Raw genomic sequence first — 19,298 nt, 5'->3', positions numbered from 1 at the left:
GGGGCATTATCTCTCATGTCAAGCATAAAAGATGGATCTATATTCTAAAATATACAGATCACTTTAAATAATTTCTTATGTGTAGATTATAATATGCACTTTAAGTGATTAAAGAGATGCATCTTGGAGAAATTCTATAACCTAAATTCAGTAAGTGAAAAATCATCAACTAATAAAATAATAATAAAGAAAAGATTTACTAGAAGAAAGTTACCCTTAAATTAGGTAATTTAAATGCTTCAATTTCTTATTAATACGGGAAGCCACTATCCATTAGATAATATTGATTTTGTAAAAGAACCAAAAATAATTTTATTTGTCAGTGTCATTACTATACCACAGTGCTACCCTTTCTAAGGGGTAACAGTTTCAGACTGAGCATCATATTTGCAGTGGTGTTTTTCAATTCTCAGAAACAAATGAACTGTAGGGGTCAAGGAGTGTAGCTTTCAGATTCATCACCATTTCAGGTACACTGTGAACACTGGAAGTTGCTCAGAGTTATGAAGTATTGCAGGTGAGGAGAAAAATCTGAGTTTAATCAGAAATATTTCTATGAAAACATTTCTTACAAATTGCTAAGAAAAAAAACCTTACAGTGAAAGGACTTGAATTTCAACATTGGGCCCTGACTGGTTGGATCAGTGGTAGAATGTTGGTCTGGCATGTGGAAGTCCCAGGTTTGATTCCTGGTCAGGGCACACAGGAGAAACAACCATCTGTTCCTCCACCTCTCCCCCTCTTCCTTTTCTCTTTCTATCTCTCTCTTTCCCTCCCTCAGCCATGGCTTGGTTGGAGCAAGTTGGTCCAAGGCAATGAGGATGGCTCCAAGGCCTAGCCTCAGGCACTAAATAGCAACAGAGCAATGGCCCCAGATGGGCAGAGCATAGTCTAGTCAGGGGCTTGCCAGGATCCCAGTCAGGGCGCATGTGGAAGTCTGTCACTCTGCCTCCCTGCTTCTCACTTAAGAAAAAAAAGGAAAAAAATTTCAACATTGACAGGTATATGATGTTATTTTTCTCCCTTCATTCTAAATATTCATTTGTGATGTGATAGGCAGAATAATGATCACCCAAAGATGTCTAGATCCTAACACCTGGATCTAGGAGTATGTTACGTGGCAAGGGGGACTTCAAGTTTCAGATAGAATTAAGGTTGCTGATCAGCTGGCCTTGAAATGGGAAGTTATCTTGGATGATATGGGTGGGCCTAATTATAATCATGAAATCCTTAGTGAAAGAGGGAGACTAAGGATCCATGTTACACTGATGTGACATGAGAAAGAATCAATGGGCCTTTGCTGGCTTTGAAGATGGGGAACCAGGACTCAAGCCTAGGAATGTGGGCAGCTTTCTAGGAACTAGAAGAGTGAGAAAATGGAATCTCCTCTAAAGCTTCCAGAAAGTAAAAACAAAACCAAACCCTGCTGACATCTTGATTTCATCTTCATGAGCCACATTTTGGGCTCTGACCTTGACAGCTATATAATATAATAAATTTGTTTTGTGTCAAGTCACTAAATTGGTGGTAATGTGTTACCCTGACAATAAGAAATTAATGCAAACATCCACTTTGAATTTGCAATTTAGTTATTTGTTTTCTTAGAAAAGACTCTGGCCCTGGCCGGTTGGCTCAGTGGTAGAGCGTCGGCCTGGCGTGCAGAAGTCCCAGGTTCGATTCCCCGCCAGGGCACACAGGAGAAGTGCCATCTGCTCCTCCCCCTCTTCTTCCTCTCTGTCTCTCTCTTCCCCTCTCACAGCCGAGGCTCCATTGGAGCAAAGATGGCCCGGGCACTGGGGATGGCTCCTTGGCCTCTGCCCCAGGTGCTAGAGTGGCTCTGGTCGCAACAGAGCAACGCCCCGGAGGGGCAGAGCATTGCCCCCTGGTGGGCACAGCATCGCCCCCTGGTGGGCATGCCTGGTGGATCCTGGTCGGGCGCATGCGGGAGTCTGTCTGACTGTCTCTCCCCATTTCTAGCTTCAGAAAAAAGAAAAAAAAGAAAAGACTCTGAATTCTATAAATTTATGCATATATAGAACCTGGTTCTGTCCTTAAATCAATCCAATACATGCATGCTGATTTTATTAGCACGTACATCTTTTTCTACAACAGATATTTATCTATCTCCCAGGAATAGAGATATATTTTATGATGCCATTGGCATTTCCCCTGGGGACACTGGACCCTCAATATTAATGGAATCCTGGTTTTTCCTTAACCTAATTATCTTGGGGAGACAGAAGGATATTAGTTATTTTGCAACACTTTATACATTTGTAATCTTTAACCCAATTTGATCTAAAGAAAATATGGAGTCTACTCAAGCCTGCTCTTTTCCATAATGTAGCCACTAAATATAATTATTGGGATTCTAATATATATGCACTGTGTCTGTGAGAATTGTTAGGGCTATTGTCTTGCCCTTTAATAATAATCAATGGCATATTCTAATTTAGGTGGATATTGTCTATGATCTACCCCACAGTTGGATGTATCAGTTTCATTGTTTAGAATATTTATGACATCAGAGGAAGTGAAAGGAAAATGAAATGGGGGAAAACTGCATTGTTTTAGTATATATTAACCACTCTGCAAAATGCTTTATACGCCTCTTGTTCTTTCCTTCTTCCAGTGTTGCTATAGGTCAGCCAGTCTCACAGTCTTTATAAAGGAAGATACAGAGATTTTTAAAAGTTACTTGTTTTTCTCCAGGTCAAATAATTGGGAAACAGCCAAATTGGAATGTGATTCTAGTTTTGGTTTATATGACTTGAAAATTCAAAAAAAAAAAAAAACCCAACAAAAATTGAAATCCAATAACATCTGTTTCTACTTGAGCCCAAACTTGACTTTGGGATTCCAAATAACGAGCACCGGTATATTGTATGTTAACTTCTCTGAACTGTCATAGTCTCTCCTTGAGTTAAACATGGGCTTTTCCTAACTCTTACTTTGTCTCCTCAGTCTCTTTTCCATGTAGCTTATCTTTTATTCAATTCTTCCTAGTTCAGGAGCATCTCCTCTTGGATCTTGCTTGATGTTCTCCCTGGATTAGGCTGGGCACTCTTTTAAATACACGTAGTCCCATAACCCACGATACCTACCTTTTCCGTGGTTACCATGCCAATCGATATGTGCATAGCTGTGTCTTTATTTTTCTTACCAGGCTCCTTGAGATGGAGAAACATGTAAAATAAATATTTAAAACCCTAGGAGCATCTAGAACCTCCTAGTCTCTGCTCAGTTAATATTTAATGAATTAATAAACGTGTTCCCTGGTTTTACTGTTTCTAGAAAATATTTCCAGCATTGGCTTTGTAAAAATTAAAGACCGTAGCAGCCTATTATGTCAACTTTATCAGGTTCTTTGTTTATATCAGTATCCTCACTTCTCATGTGCATTCAACTAGGTTTTTCCTTATTTTGTATGTGCACAGACTAAGGCTTGAAGTTTAATAGTCTGGACCTAGATTGCACTGGCTGAGGCAATACTCCAACAGAGAATGAGCCATTATAATTATTGTTAGTTAAAGGCATTCTTTGGGATAATATGCAATGGAGCTGGCTGCCTTCCTCCTTGGTGGTGGCCTCCCCTGGGCATGTGGAGAAAGGAAGACACTTTAGAATACTAGTCTCCACAGTTTGTTCCAATGTGAGGGGAGATCTAGCCTTCTGTGGATCTTGTTGAAATATTGTATCAGAGCTTGGCAAAAGGCTCTGACATCAGGATAGCATTGTGCATTTCTGGCTCCCTAAACTTCACCCACAGTGGCTCTCTCTTGGAGAGTTCAAATGCTGGTCACTGTGAGGTCATATCAGAATGAATCCTCTAACACATCCTGCCTAACTCTATTGAGTCTGCACAGAATTATGACCCAATAAGACAGCCTTCAATTGGAAACAGTTCATGTGCCCATCTACAGGAGAATGGATAGAATAGAATACTACTCGGCAATGAAAGAGGGCAAACAGCTAATACCTGTAATTATATGGGTAAACCTTAAAACACTATTATATTGAATAAAAGCCATGTATTAGTTTACTAATGCCAGTGTACCAAACTAGCACTAACAAGTGGCATAAAGCAAGGCAAATGTATTATGCAATTACACCACATTTCTGGTGGTAATTGTTCACAATTGATCTCACCAGGCTAAAGGCAATGGTGTTGATGGGTATGTCTTTTCTGGATGTTTTAGGGAAGACTTCATTTTGTTTGCTTGTTTGTTTGTTTTTTCCAGCTTCTAAAGTGCTCCTCATATACCTTGGGTTCTTCCACCTTCAATTCCGTCCATTTTCCATCAACAATATTGCTCATGATGCTATTTCTGTATTTTTTATTTTTCTACTTCTCTCTTCCACATTTAAGAACCCTTATGACTACGTTGTCCCCACCCAGATAATCCAGAATAGCATACCTATGTTAAGTAAGTCTGATTCACAACCATATTTCCATCTGCTACTTTAATTCCCTCTTGTTATGTAACATATCACATATTCAAGTTCTGGGGATTACAATGTGGACGTTTGGGGGTAGACATTCTGTCTACCACAAGAAAACTCTTATAAACCTGTCTATGTGTAAATATACTTAGAGGAAAGTATACTGATGTCTGCAACTTCAAGAAGTACATTGACAGATGGATTAATGGGCAAGAAGAGAATGGATAGATAAGTAGATATGTGGCAAATGAAGTATCATGAAGTGTTAGTTTTTGGCAATAATAGATTAGTTTTGGGTCTGAAAAATTGTTTCAATTTTCTGTGTGTTTAAAAATAATTATAATAAGACGCAGAGAAGGCTTTCAATAAAATACAACACAATTTTATGTTTAAGACTCTCAACAAAATGGGTATAGAAGGAAAATATCTCAACATGATAAAGGCCATATATGATAAACCATCAGCCAACATCATATTAAATGGCGTAAAACTGAGGACTTTCCACCTTAAATCAGGTACACGACAGGGTTGTCCACTCTCTCCACTCTTATTTAACGTGGTGCTAGAAGTTCTGGCCAGAGCAATCAGACAAGACAAAGAAATAAAAGGCATACATATTGGAAAAGAAGAAGTAAAGATATCACTTTTTGCTGATGATATGATCCTATACATCGAAAACCCAAAGGACTCCACAAAAAGATTACTAGAAACAATAAACCAATACAGTAAGGTCGCAGGATACAAAATTAACATACAAAAGTCCATAGCCTTTCTATATGCCAAAAATGAAATATTAAAAAACGAACTCAAAAAAATAATCCCCTTCACGATTGCAACAAAAAAAATAAAATACCTAGGAATAAACATAACAAAGAATGTAAAGGACCTATATAATGAAAACTACAAGGCGTTGCTAAGAGAAATAGAAAAAGACACAATGAGATGGAAAAATATTCCTTGTTCTTGGATAGGAAGAATAAATATAATCAAAATGGCCATATTACCCAAAGTAATATATAAATTTAATGCAATTCCCATCAAAATTCCTATGACATTTTTTAAAGAAATGGAACAAAAAATCATCAGATTTATATGGAACTATAAAAAACCCCGAATAGCCAAAGCAATCCTAAGGAAAAAGAATGAAGCTGGGGGCATTACAATACCTGACTTTAAACTATATTATAGGGCCACAATAATCAAAACTGTATGGTATTGGCAGAAAAATAGACACTCAGACCAATGGAACAGAATAGAAAGCCCAGAAATAAAACCACATATATATGGTCAAATAATCTTTGATAAAGGGGCCAATAACACAAAATGGAGAAAAAAAAGCCTCTTCAACAAATGGTGTTGGGAAAACTGGAAAGCCACATGCAAAAGAATGAAACTCGACTACAGCCTGTCCCCGTGTACTAAAATTAATTCAAAATGGATCAAAGACCTAAATATAAGATTTGAAACAATAAAGTACATAGAAGAAGACATAGGCACTAAACTCATGGACCTGGGTTTTAAAGAACATTTTATGAACTTGACTCCAATGGCAAGAGAAGTGAAGGCAAAGATAAATGAATGGGACTACATCAGAATAAAAAGTTTTTGCTCAGCAAGAGAAACTGATATCAAAATAAATAGACAGCCAACTAAATGGGAACTGATATTTTCAAACAACAGCTCAGATAAGGGCCTAATATCCAAAATTTACAAAGAACTCATAAAACTCAACAACAAACAAACAAACAATCCAATAAAAAAATGGGAAGAGGACATGAACAGACACTTCTCCCAGGAAGAGATACAAATGGCCAACAGATATATGAAAAGATGCTCAGCTTCATTAGTTATTAGAGAAATGCAAATCAAAACTACAATGAGATACCACCTCACCCCTGTTAGATTAGCTATTATCAACAAGATGGGTAATAGCAAATTTTGGAGAGGCTGTGGAGAAAAAGGAACCCTCATACACTGTTGGTGGGAATGTAAAGTAGTACAACCATTATGGAGGAAAGTATGGTGGTTCCTCAAAAAACTGCAAATAGAACTACCTTATGACCCAGCAATCCCTCTACTGGGTATATACCCCAAAACCTCAGAATCATTGATACGTAAAGACACATGTAGCCCCATGTTCATTGCAGCACTGTTCACAGTGGCCAAGACATGGAAACAACCAAAAAACCCTTCAATAGAAGACTGGATAAAGAAGATGTGGCACAAATACACTATGGAATACTACTCAGCCATAAGAAATGATGACATCAGATCATTTACAGCAAAATGGTGGGATCTTGATAACATCATTCGGAGTGAAATAAGTAAATCAGAAAAAAACAAGAACTACATGATTCCATACATTGGTGGAACATAAAAACGAGACTAAGAGACATGGACAAGAGAGTGGTGGTTACCAGGGGTGGGGGGAGGGAGGACGCAGGAGGGAGGGAGGGAGAGAGTTAGGGGGAGGGGGAGGGGCACAGAGAAAACTAGACAGAGGGTGACGGAGGACAATCTGACTCTGGGTGAGGGATATGCAACATAATTTAATGACAAGATAACCTAGACATGTTTTCTTTGAATATATGTACCCTGAATTATTAATGTCATCCCATCAACATTAATAAAAATTTATAAAAAAATAAAATAAAAATAAATAATTATAATAAACTGTAAGTAGAAAAGTGCAAAGCACTGGGGTAGTGAAGCTTGGTGATAGTTCTGTATTAGATTTTTAGTTGCTCTTTCTCCTCTCCTTCCAGGCACTGAGGTCAGACCTCATTACAACACTTACATTACTGAGTTTAGGTGCTTACTTTGACCTCCTAGCTCTTTCTTAATGATTTCCAAACTCAGCTATTGGGAGACTTTGAAAAAAGTGTGACCACAGTTCCCCATGTATAAGACATACCTTGTTTCAAAAAATTTGGGGTCTAAAAACAAGTGTGTCTTATACAGTTGTTGTAGGTTTTGTTTGTTTGTTTGTTTTTGCATTTCCCGTTTTTTGGCGCTTGTTTTTGTGCTCATTGTTGTGTTTTAGGCTTGTTTTTGTGCTCAGTAAAAAGAATGAAGAAACCAGGAATAGGAGAAGTTTGTACCTAAGTGAAAATATCCTCAGATAACATCAAGATTGAGATCATTGCCAAGTCATTTAAGAAGTGTGTCATTTCCAATGCCATAGAGGGAACTGAGAATGAGGCAATATATGAATAGTGATTCGTCATGAGACACAGATGAGGACAAGCTAATGGATGGGAGTTTGACAGTGATGAGGAGTTATATGAATTTTATGATGAATAAAACTTGAGTTCAATAACTTAATGTAATATTTTTTTCCCCAAATTTCAGACTCCATAATTAAGGTGCATCTTATCCATGGGGAAATACAGTAATTCCATTTCACTTCCCTACCCCATGCAAGCCTAGAGAAGGCAAAAGTAGTCCTTTTGACCCTCAGCCCTGGCAAGATGGCATGTACACAAAGGGTGGTGGGGACAGTTGGCGTGATTATAGGAGTGGGTGTTGGGTGCATGTCAACAGTCAGAAATTCATTTTGGAAAACCCATAGAAAGCCCACACACATCTGTACCAGAGCAGAATTTCAGGACAGATGCTGCAGCTGAGCTCTGCCTAAAGGAAGATGATTTCGTTCCCCTCCAACAGACACTGTGTCCAAGAGGAGAAAACAGAGCTCCGTTGTCTAAACGGTGATAGAAACCCCTGTCACTCTGTGCCATCCGGCCTCTCTGAGGCCCGAGTGCTCACCCATTCATTTGTCACATTGGGCTCCAGTGGAGCGTGTGAACAGCCCATTACACTCACATGAAGGATACTCCTCTTTTCTCCTACCGCAGCCAGCAGTGCATTCTGGATGTGCCCTTGGAACAATTCTGAAATGCACCCGCAGCCTCAGAGCACCTCAGGTTACTTCTCCAAACTCCCGACATTCTTCCTTTCTGGTGGACGTAGGCAGGCTCTTCTATGCACGCAGACAGCTTCTCATTACAGATTCGCGGTGCCTCTCCACAGACGCTGTCAGAGGGGCGACATTCCAATCTGATTTTAAAAAGAAAAAACAAAACAAAACATAGTTGTACTGTCAATGTATGTGTGGGTGTATATATTATTATTATTAATATTATTATTATTTTAATGCATTTAATTTAGCTTGTGGGGATTTAGGATGAGATCCCAGGGCCTTCAAAATGCTCTGGCCTGAATTAGGCTATGTGGGATAACACTGAGCTCCTTAAAACCGAATTCTAATTTCCCTGCTGCTATGCCGTGTGCATCGCTCCCTCCGCACGCCTCCGGACTACGACAGACTACAGTAACTGAGATAGCATCACTGCTGAGAAGATGGGATTTTCCCCTTGACACTGAGCTTAGCAGCTCGCCACAGTCCAGACAAATTCAATACTCTTATATGAAAACCCAGGCCCGGTAGAAACACAACCTCAGTGTGTCCCTGGTGATACTCTCCTTGGCAGTTGCTCCTGGATGATAAATTGCTTTTATCCCAGAGAGTGGCAATGGCTGCTACTTAAGTTGAAACTTATGAAAATACCAGAATCTTCTTTGCTCACGAGCAGTTAATGTCTAATTATTCTTTATTGGCTCCTTTCCCCCGTTGTCCCTCGTGTTTCCAGCAACGTGTTGATCTTTCTCCTGTTAAATTGCTAACCCAGCAATGCTGATATATCTGTCAATTTCAACTTACTCTTCTTAAATGGCTGATTAGATTTGTTCAGATTTCTACTCAAATGTCTTCTATTTTCCCTTTTTTTCCCCCCCTTTGATTGTAGTTTTATTGCTAACAAAATTTTATTCACTTTTTTTGGTCTTGTTTATTTAATGTGTAAGAAGCTTAGAACTATCTCATGGTTGGATTCAGCAGACATACCTGTTTTTCCCTCAATGCACAAATGTGGATCCAATTTAAGTCACTGATTCATTATTTTATTAATTCGACATTCATGGTAACCTTCATATATGCAGCTGCTGGTATTTTAAATATTTACACTTCCTTGTAATCATATAAACAATAAACCTAGATAACTATAATACTTGATAGAATATGTTATGTCAGGAAAACGTAGTTTGTGTGTGTGAGGCAGGAAAGGCGGTGAAGAAAGGGGGTAAAAGAGCGGCAATACGTATCGTGGGAAGGAGCAGTTCTGAAAGTGGGGAGGGATGATGTATTTACTTTCTGCATAATGAAAAATATCTTAATAATTTAGTTAATATCTACTTCTTAATTATTTTCTGTGTGCCAACCCCCTTTTTTTGCTCACCCCTGTGTGGAATTAACAGATATACATTAAATGTTTGTTATTGGTTATTGACCTGCAGTGAATCACCGTACATGCACTATATTCTGCTGTATAATCACTATATTCTGCTGTCTTTTTCTTCCACAAATGCTCACTGATGTATCATTATAGTTCTGTGGGCATCATTTGTATTATCACTTAAGCGTGTCATTGTATTCCAACTTCACCAATTTCAGGCAGGTACTTGAGCCTTGTATCTTCCCACTTTTCTTTTCTTTAAAACAGGAGTGCTCTGAGTCTACTTCCTGGTCTTAGTCTGAGGCATTTTTGGCATGGTGCGTAAAGAAAGTACAGTGACGTTCCTGGGACATAATAAGGAATAACTCTCTGACATATCCAAAGTTTTGTTTTTTTGTTTTTAATTTGATGTATTATGACTTTGTGTTATATCTGATTTTACACATTAAATTTTTGTTTTTAATTAAATTTGTATGTTTGACTCCCAGGCTGGATAGATGTGATTCTGAATTTCCCCTCGCCTTCCTCCTCAAAGAAATCTTCCCCATAAAAGTACCTGCTTCTTTCCATAGTTTGCCCTTATGAGTTCCCAAGACTCCCCCTAAGAATGTGGGGGTTTGTTTTGTTTGTTTGTTTCCTTACCCCTATGCACCCACTGGGACTACACGGATTGCTCTTTCCATCACTTTCTATCTCTTCTTCTGCATATGCCAGCCTCTCAGGTGCCAAAAGAAATACTTACCCTCTTCCTTCCTTGAGCTGCCCTCCAATTCCCCCTTTACTTTGCTAACTGCATCCCCTGCAGCGCAGATACCTTCCTCTTCCTCTGTTTTGTTATCTCAGAGTCATTTCTTAGTCTTCCAAAGTCCAGTTCTGGATCCACTATTGCACTGAAACTGCTCTTACATAATCACTCGCGACGACTCAGTGGTCAAATCCCATAGCCTCTTCTTGCCCTTGTTCCTTGACCATTCAGCAAGTTCTAATGGTATGGACCATATTATTTCTTGAAATTATCATTTTCCTTGCCTTTTATGACACTGTATATAGTGGAATGTATCTTTATTTTTAACTTCCCTTTCCTCTTCTCTGCCTTCCTCTTACCCCCAATTCGAGGAGATTTTTATAATCAAGGCTATAACTGTCAAGGCTCACCAGAGAATCAGAACCAACAGGATTTATGTATTTGTTTGTTCTAAGAAATTGGCTTCAGTTATTGTGGAGGCTGAGAAGTTCCAGGGTCTACAGTGAGCAAGCTGGAGCCCACGGTGTATTTACAATACAGAAGTTGGCATAATTGAGTCCCAAGAATATCTGATGTTTCAGTTTGAATCTGAGGTATAAAAAGACTGATGTCCCAGCTCACGTATTGTCAGGCAGAAGGAGTGACCCCTTACTTGTCTTTTGTTCTATTCAGGCCTTCAACAGATTGCTTGAAGGCCACCCACATGAGAGAGGGCCATCTGCTTCTTCACTCTACCAATTCAAATAGGATTATCATCCCAAACACCCTCATGGACACACACAAAAAAGTATTTCAGCAAATATTTAGGTGCTCTGTGCCCAAGCAAGTTGACACTTAAAATTAACCATTATACAACCCTGACCTTCTTCTACCTAAATAACCTTTTGTAAGAGAAATATTCTCACTCACTATACATTTTATAGATCCAAAAATGTGTTATATTCAGGTCACCCCTTATGTAGACTAATAGTTCTGCCATCCCACAAGCAATCGTCCAGTCCAAATTCTCCTCATTGCCTCTGTTCCTATTATTTCTGCTTCTGTCCATGCTCACTATTTATCCATTAGACCAAATCTTCATTAATTGACCTAAACTACTATTGTAATAACTTCTACATTATTTTTCTTGAATCCTTAATGCTCCCACTGTTTCCAAAATATCTTATAAAAATAGTTTGATCCTTCCTGGGTGCTACTCTAACTTCCAGGAGAAAAGAATAGCAAGAATACTGTTTCTGAGGAATCATGCTGAGTAGAGTCACAGGGGGCCTGATGATTCATCTGTATTGTTCTCATGATGGTATAAGAGAACCAAAACCAAAAAAAAAAAAAAAGCCAAAACATGTTTCAGGAAAGAATACCTAGGAGAGGTTGTGTGCTACTGGCAGAAAGGATGTAGAGAAGTTCTAAATGAGAAAGCAAGTTAGGAGTTCAAATGCTAGGGTACGCTAGTATGTATGAGATAAATTACGACAAGTGGGTTAGAACCCCTGCTCTGCATCATGTGGGGGAACAAGGCGCCTACTTGTAGATAAAATGGAGGGTGCAACAAGGTAGACTAGGTAAGGCTCATCTGAGCTGAGAAGAGCATATCTCATCTGCCACAATTTTGGCCATACTAATTAATTTCTTAGAAAAGAAATCTCGTGCTGTCATCAAAATAAAATATGCACTTGAATTTTTATATACCTAGCTTCAACTATATCCAAATTGTACCATTTACTGACCAGCACACTTGGAAATGTTGCTTCAAGTCTCTCAGGTTTTTTAATCTTTAAAATTGGAATAATAATGCCATCCTTGCAATGTTTTTCTTAAAAATTGTTATTTAAAAGAGCCTTAATGAATATCACTTTGCACCCATTAGGATGACCACTGCACAACATACAAATAAACAGAGAAAAACACATGTTGGTGAGGATGTGGAGAGCTTGTGCCCAGCTGGTAGGAATGCAAAATGCTGCCACCACCGTGGAAGACAGGATATGGTTTCACTGAAAAACTAAAAAAATAAAATTATCATATGATCTAGCATTTCTCTTTGAGATGTAGACCCAAGTGAAATGAAAGCAGGGAGTTGAACTAATATTTGTGAACTAATGTTTATAGAAACATTATTCACAACCGTCAAGAGGTGGAAACTCAATCCAGGTGTCCATTGGGTGAAGGAATCAACAAAATGTGTTATATACATATAATGGGCTATCATTCAGCCTTAAAAAAGAAATGAGATTCTGTCACATGCTACATTAATCATGAGCCTTAGAAACATTATACTAGGTGAAATAAGTGAGCCACGAAAAGACAAATATGATTCCACTTATATGAGGTACCTAAAATAGCCAAATTTATAGAGACAAAAAGTGGAATGACAGTTTCAAGGGCTGGGAAAATCAGAGATTGGAAAGTTTTTGTTTAATGGATATAGAGTTTTCGTTTGGGAAGATAAAGTAGTTCTGGAGTGATGGTGGTAATGGTTGTACAACATTGTAAATATAGTTAATACCACTAAACTCTACACTTAAATATGGTTAAATTGGCCCTGGCCAGTTGGTCCAGTGGTAGAATGTCCTCCTGGTATGGGAAAGTACTGGGTTTAATTTCTGGTCAGAGCACACAGGAGAAGCGCCCATCTGCTTCTTTCCCCTTCCCCCTCTCCTTTCTCTCTATCTCTCTCTTCCCCTCCTGCAGCCATGGCTCTAATGAGCAAGTTGGTTCTGGGTGCTGAGGATGGCTCCAATGCCTTGTCTCAGGTGCTAAAATAGCTTGTTTGCTAAGCAGCAGAGCAGTGGCCCAGATAGTCAGAACATCAGCCCCAGACAGGGGTTGCTGGGTGGATCCCAGTCAGGATGCATGTAGGAGTCTGTCACTCTGCCTACCTGCCTCTCACTTGATTAAACCATATATATGGTTAACTTTGTAAAAATTTTTGTTATGTATATCTTAGCACAATAAAAATATAGGCGGTGTGTAATTTATATAAATCTGTCTGACTCAAGATCCTCACGACTTGGCCATTTTCTGAACACACTCTATGCACATCCTGGTTTTCTATTATTCTGCTTTCCACCGCATTCCCTGAAGGGGCCTCGTATGTTCATAGCCATCTACCTCCTCTAAGGCTCTTTTCTCATTCCACTATATTTGTGATCTCTTTCCTTATGCAGAAATCTTCGTGTGTTTTTTTAAAAAGATCCAGTGTCCTTAAAATAAAAAAGGATTTTCATATAAAATCAATTACTCCTTTACTTGTGCTGTGCTTATTTATGCCTTGATTTTCACTGCTTTTGTTTTTTTCCTTTGTTATAGATAGTTGTTGAGATTTGGTGTCCTCTATCAGATGATAAACTCCTAGAATGGAGGACATCAGACTTTTTTTCCTATGCCCAGTCATTCAATGAATATTTGATCTAAAATGGAAGGGCCTCACTGCATAACCTTTGAGGCTGATTCTTTCTTCTCTTTGTTTAAGATACAACTAGAACTCAACAATAATTAAATGGTGTTTGTTTGAAAATGGTTTTGAAAAGGTCTTGCATTTCAATTTATGTGGAGATTTTTATTATTTTCTACTTTTTTTCTTGCTCTAGCCCAGGGGTCCCCAAATTTTTTACACAGGGGGCCAGTTCACTGTCCCTCAGACTGTTGGAAGGCTGGACTATTAAAAAAAAACTATGAACAAATCCCTATGCACACTGCACATATCTTATTTTAAAGTAAAAAAACAAAACGGGAACAGATACAATATTTAAAATAAAGAACAAGTAAATTTAAATCAACAAACTGACCAATATTTCAATGGAAACTATGGGCCTGCTTTTGGCTAATGAGATGGTCAATGTCCGGTTCCATATTTGTCACTGCTAGCCATAACAAGTGATATGATGTCCTTCCTGAGCCGTGAGGTGTGCGTCCCACGTCACTGGAAGTAGTACTGTACGTGAGCGACACGCTTTGCGGCGCCACCACATACAGTACTCCAATGAAAGGGGTGCCCCTTCTGGAAGTGCAGCGGGGGCCAGATAAATGGCCTCAGGGGGCCGCATGCAGCCTGCGGGCCATAGTTTTGGGATCCCTGCTCTAGCCCCTAGACTGATACACTGTTTACATTAGTGGCATTCAAAGGGTTTAGAGTTGAGTTGGTATTTTTAATTTGAAAAAATATGGAGAAAATATTATTTTAGTTTTTATGTTTGCAAGAATCCACAAAGAGAACAGTTTTCTCAAGTGTATTAGCTAATGATGTGAGAGTAAGTGGCAGTTAGAGAGCAGGCAAGCTATTAAAACTTCAGATATTTAAGGTGAACAACACCACTTAACTGGTCTCATTGTTACATAAATTGGAAATCCTATATGGCTAATGATGCATAGCAGAGACACAAGTTTTTTCTCATATTGCTCTACATGCTCTTAATTATCCCCTCTAAGTTACCTGCACCCAGAAAGAGTAAGCTACAGTATCCATAACAACATTGGCTCTTGTATCTCACACCTGGTAGCATTGTGGTTCTAGACAGATTGGGTTACTTTCAGTAAGAAATGCTTTGACACTGCTGTGCTAATTTAAGGGAGAGTTGTGTACATTAAGATATGTCTCTACCCCTTTCTGAGCTCACAGGTCTAGGGAACGCTAACTCAGCCTTGGACAGCTTCCTACTAAAAACAAAAGAACCAATCAAATGACTGGGGTTTGCCAATTCCTCTCCTGCCCTCCTCACTAAGGGACTTGAATGTAGCATCTTTTTTTTTTCTTTCTGGACTTGATTGTTGTAATAACCACTCATGCTTTAAAACCTACTTTGTCACATTCTTTTGTCCTAGTTCCATTTTCTTTCTCTTTTTCTCATCCCGTGTAAGAGGTCCCCATGTCCGAACAAGTGTTTCCACCCCTCTCCCCAGCAGTGAGTCAGTAATTCTATTGTGGGGACATTAATGATGGGGGAGAGCCAGTCCTCTGGGTCTCCTGGCCCAGACTGACACAGTCTGTTGATGACCCTTCACAATGCACTAGAGCTACTAAGTGAAAAGAATGACCCCTTTTTCAGGCCATCCATAGTTCAATATTGACAGGGGCATTAGAAGAAATTTCAGATTGCCTTTTTCTGCCAGCTAGAGAGTTCTGTAATTGTGGCAGGCAGGGGGCAGAATGCCTCTGGTGGCTGACAGGGAAAATATTTGATCCGAGCTCTCGAAGCCTTTGTAGATTTTTTTTCTATCCACAGAAGAGCACCGGGGCTGCATAACGGAGTCCTTGAGCTGGAATTGAGGAGGCAATGCTATTTTCCTCCTGGCTGAGAGAAATGGCAGCGCCTCTTTGCAACAAATGATCATAAATTGCCTGAGTGTCTCCGAGGCAATGAGAGGGCTTGCATGTTAGAGCTAATGCAAGCTGCTCTCCTGTTTTCGAGTGGTGCTTCCTATTGGAAAGAAATCAGGGCCGGAGGATAAAGCTACCAGGACGTATCTGTGTGCCCCGAGTCCATGCCAACAGAAGTGAAAACCTTTCAGCTCCTCAGAGACTTCAAAAAACAGATGCTCAAAACACAATAATCAAATCAAAAGGGGACCAAAGCTAGAAACTAAGATCAAGTGCAATTTTGAAATCGGAAAGTCAGAGAAGAAACAAGATCCCCAGCTAAAGTTAACCCTGTCGCATATCTGGTGCTGGATTCTTTTTCTTTACAGTTCTGCGTAAGGCCATGTGTCATGTTACAGACCTGTGTAATGAAGCAAACGTGCATATATTTCAATTCTAAATTCAGAGAAAAGTTCTAGTTTAGTTCTACTTACAGCCATTTTCACCAGCTTTGCAATGATTCTGTTACACAGTTCCGGTGATCTTTAAACGTCTTGAACTACAATATTCCTTGTTTCTTTGCAAATCATTGTCAGAGTACACTTCCCATGGACAGATTTAGCAAAAGTGACTTTTGATGTACTTAGGTTATGGGCATCTTTCCTCAGAAGCCCTGGAGGATCATGTGTGTGTCTAAGGCACATCTATAAGAATTATTTTAGCATAACACAGATAGGACATCCCATAATTGTTTTGTTGTTATTTTAAACATAAATGTGTTTTCTTATTTGAGCAATTCATATATAGAGATAAAAAAAACCATTTTAAAGTAAAAATATTCAGTCAAAAGAAATATCTAGAAAATAGATGCATTTATACGTAATTTTACTGAGCTCCTTTTTGGCCCGCTGATGACACTGCTGGTTGCTGACAGCAGTCTGTGCACGCCCCTCATCACCTGGGAGGTGTTTACTAGGCACTAGGATCTTTGCTATTTACCACAGATTATCCCATTTCATTTCTTCAACATTTTTATTATGATCATTAACTGATATTCATTGAACAAAACTGGGACTCGGGCCCTGTCCCATTGGCTTGGTGGTAGAGCGTCAGCCTGGTGTGTGGAGGTCCCTGGTTTGATCCCTGGCCAGGGCACACAGAAGAAGTGCCCATCTGCTTCTCCACCCTTTTCCTTCTCATTTCTCTCTATCTCTCTCTTCCCTGTTGCAGCCAAGACTCCACTGGAGCAAAGCTGGCCCGGGCGCTGAGGATGGCTCCATAGCCTCCGCCACAGGTGCTAGAATGGCTCTGGTTGCAACAGAGCATTGCCCCAGATGGGCAGAGCATCTTTCCTTAGTGGGCTTTCTGGGTGGATCCCATTCGGCACATGTGGGAGTCTGTTTATCTGCCTCACCACTTCTCACTTCAGAAAAATACAAAAAAAAAAAATCCAAAAGACAAAAACTGAGTCTCATAAAGGATAACTAAGGACAAAGAGTATACAAAGGGTGATGGACTTCAATTTACATTATTCTAATTTTATGTGCAAATGGCCCACAAAGAACAAGTAATACGGCAGAGAAGGCATAACTGTATTTGTTGAGTGATTTAGGGTAAAGTTTGCACTCTCATTTTCTAAGAGTTTACATTGACTTTTTTTTTCTTAGATTTAGCATATAACCTTTCTTATTCTGGAAGAAATTTTCTGCTCTTATTTTGGCAAAACAAAATTTCTAATACGAGCCTTGCAAATTGATTGCTGTATGACTCAACTGCTACCTGCAGGAGTTAGGCCCCAATTGGTGGAAGTATCATTCTCCTAGCTCCAAGTCAGATATCTGCCATAGCTTTAAGGAAAGAAGTCAATCTCTTTTTCCCTTCTTCTGTAATAACTTCCAAAACATACATCACCATTCATTCATTGGCTGATACAGTGTTTTGTGAAAATATGAGGTTTAGAAATAAAGCAACTATTTGGACCTTGTGGGAGAATGAGTCCTCACTCCACATGGCTATGCCCTATTACAGTGTTTTTTTTCACACTTTTCCTTAAGAGATGGATGCTCTTCCCCCATTTCTTGTATCTAGGCTGCTTTTCTGACTTGCTTTTGAATAATGAGAGAGGAAAGAAATGACATTGAGCAACTCTAAGATGGGGTCTTTGCAATTTCCTTTTTTTTTTTCTCTCTCTTTTGGAATTCTGTCCCGAGACTACCATGAGAGGAAGCCAGGTTAGTCCACTGGATGGCGATATATCCTAACGAAGAGATCCATGGTGTCTAAGATGGCAACAAATTCAACTGTCGGATCCATGAGTCAGGATACCTTGGACTTTCCAATTCATCTGACCTGCAGTTTAATTAAACTACAAAAGTGAGTGCATTAGAGCAACCACAGTCAACCCACACTACTGTGAGAAATAACAAGTCATTGTCTTTTCAACCACTTAGTTTTGTAGTGGTTTATTAAACGGTAATAATTAAATGACATAGTCACCATGCCTAGGAAATTGCATGGGCCAGGGAGAGTAATTATGTGGAAAACACATACTTTCTTGGTGTTCCCACATTAGTTGTTAAGACAAGCCTTGGCATGAAGTCTGCCCCACATGCAGACTTGGCATTTATGAGAGCCTACCCCTCCTGCTTAGGGAGTGGGATGGGGGATAGCTTAAGCCAATTATATTTCATTAAGCTGTAATATACAGTAATAAATTACCCTAGTTACCACACTTTCTTATTGGCTAATTCTTACAAACATTATATTCAGATATAATTTTTTTTTATCATTTCTGGGTCTATTTACGATCTCAGGGATTAATAGATCATTATGAAAAATAAAATTCTGAAGCCAAAGTAATCCAAAGGTTGAGTAGGATAAACTGTAGGATAAAGCAAAGAACACCTTTTCTTTATTCATTTCTGAAATAGATAAACCCTTAACCGACTCAACCTATCTAAATTTGGCCCTGTAACACAGAAGCCCAAGGTATTTTTAAAAGATATCCTGGCAAATAAGATTTCCCGATTATGAAGCTGAACTTTTTAAATAGACAATAACTTCTAGATCTTTCTCTGTGGATAAGGTAGGATATAGTTTTCAACCTTAAATCACAGATCAGTACTTCACCCTACATAGTGGGACAGGTCTGGTATTTAGTACAAATATTAAGTAAAAGGAGGGAGCAGAAAAGAAAACATGCACTTAAGAAAATCATATTAGATTGTAGATGTATATGTTTCTGAGATGTGATTAAAATGATCTTTGGAAATCTCTAAGTCTCTAGGCTTCATTATTTACATTGTCTTTGACGCTGATTCTGGCTTTCAACTAGGTGCTTGATATTGGCTTCTAAAATACAGCAGTTACAAGAATATCTCCTTATGACAGCATATATGTGAATAAAATAACCTGAGTATTACAGATTATGCCTATCGGTAGAAATGGTTGATTCCATACCTAAACTGAATAAAGTGATGTTATAGAGACCTGAAGTTTAGCTTTATTTGTAAGAAATAAT

Source organism: Saccopteryx bilineata, chromosome 5 (genome assembly GCF_036850765.1).
Source record: "Saccopteryx bilineata isolate mSacBil1 chromosome 5, mSacBil1_pri_phased_curated, whole genome shotgun sequence".
NCBI classification, from domain to species: Eukaryota; Metazoa; Chordata; class Mammalia; order Chiroptera; family Emballonuridae; genus Saccopteryx; species Saccopteryx bilineata.
Note: the sequence above shows the minus strand (reverse complement) of the source record.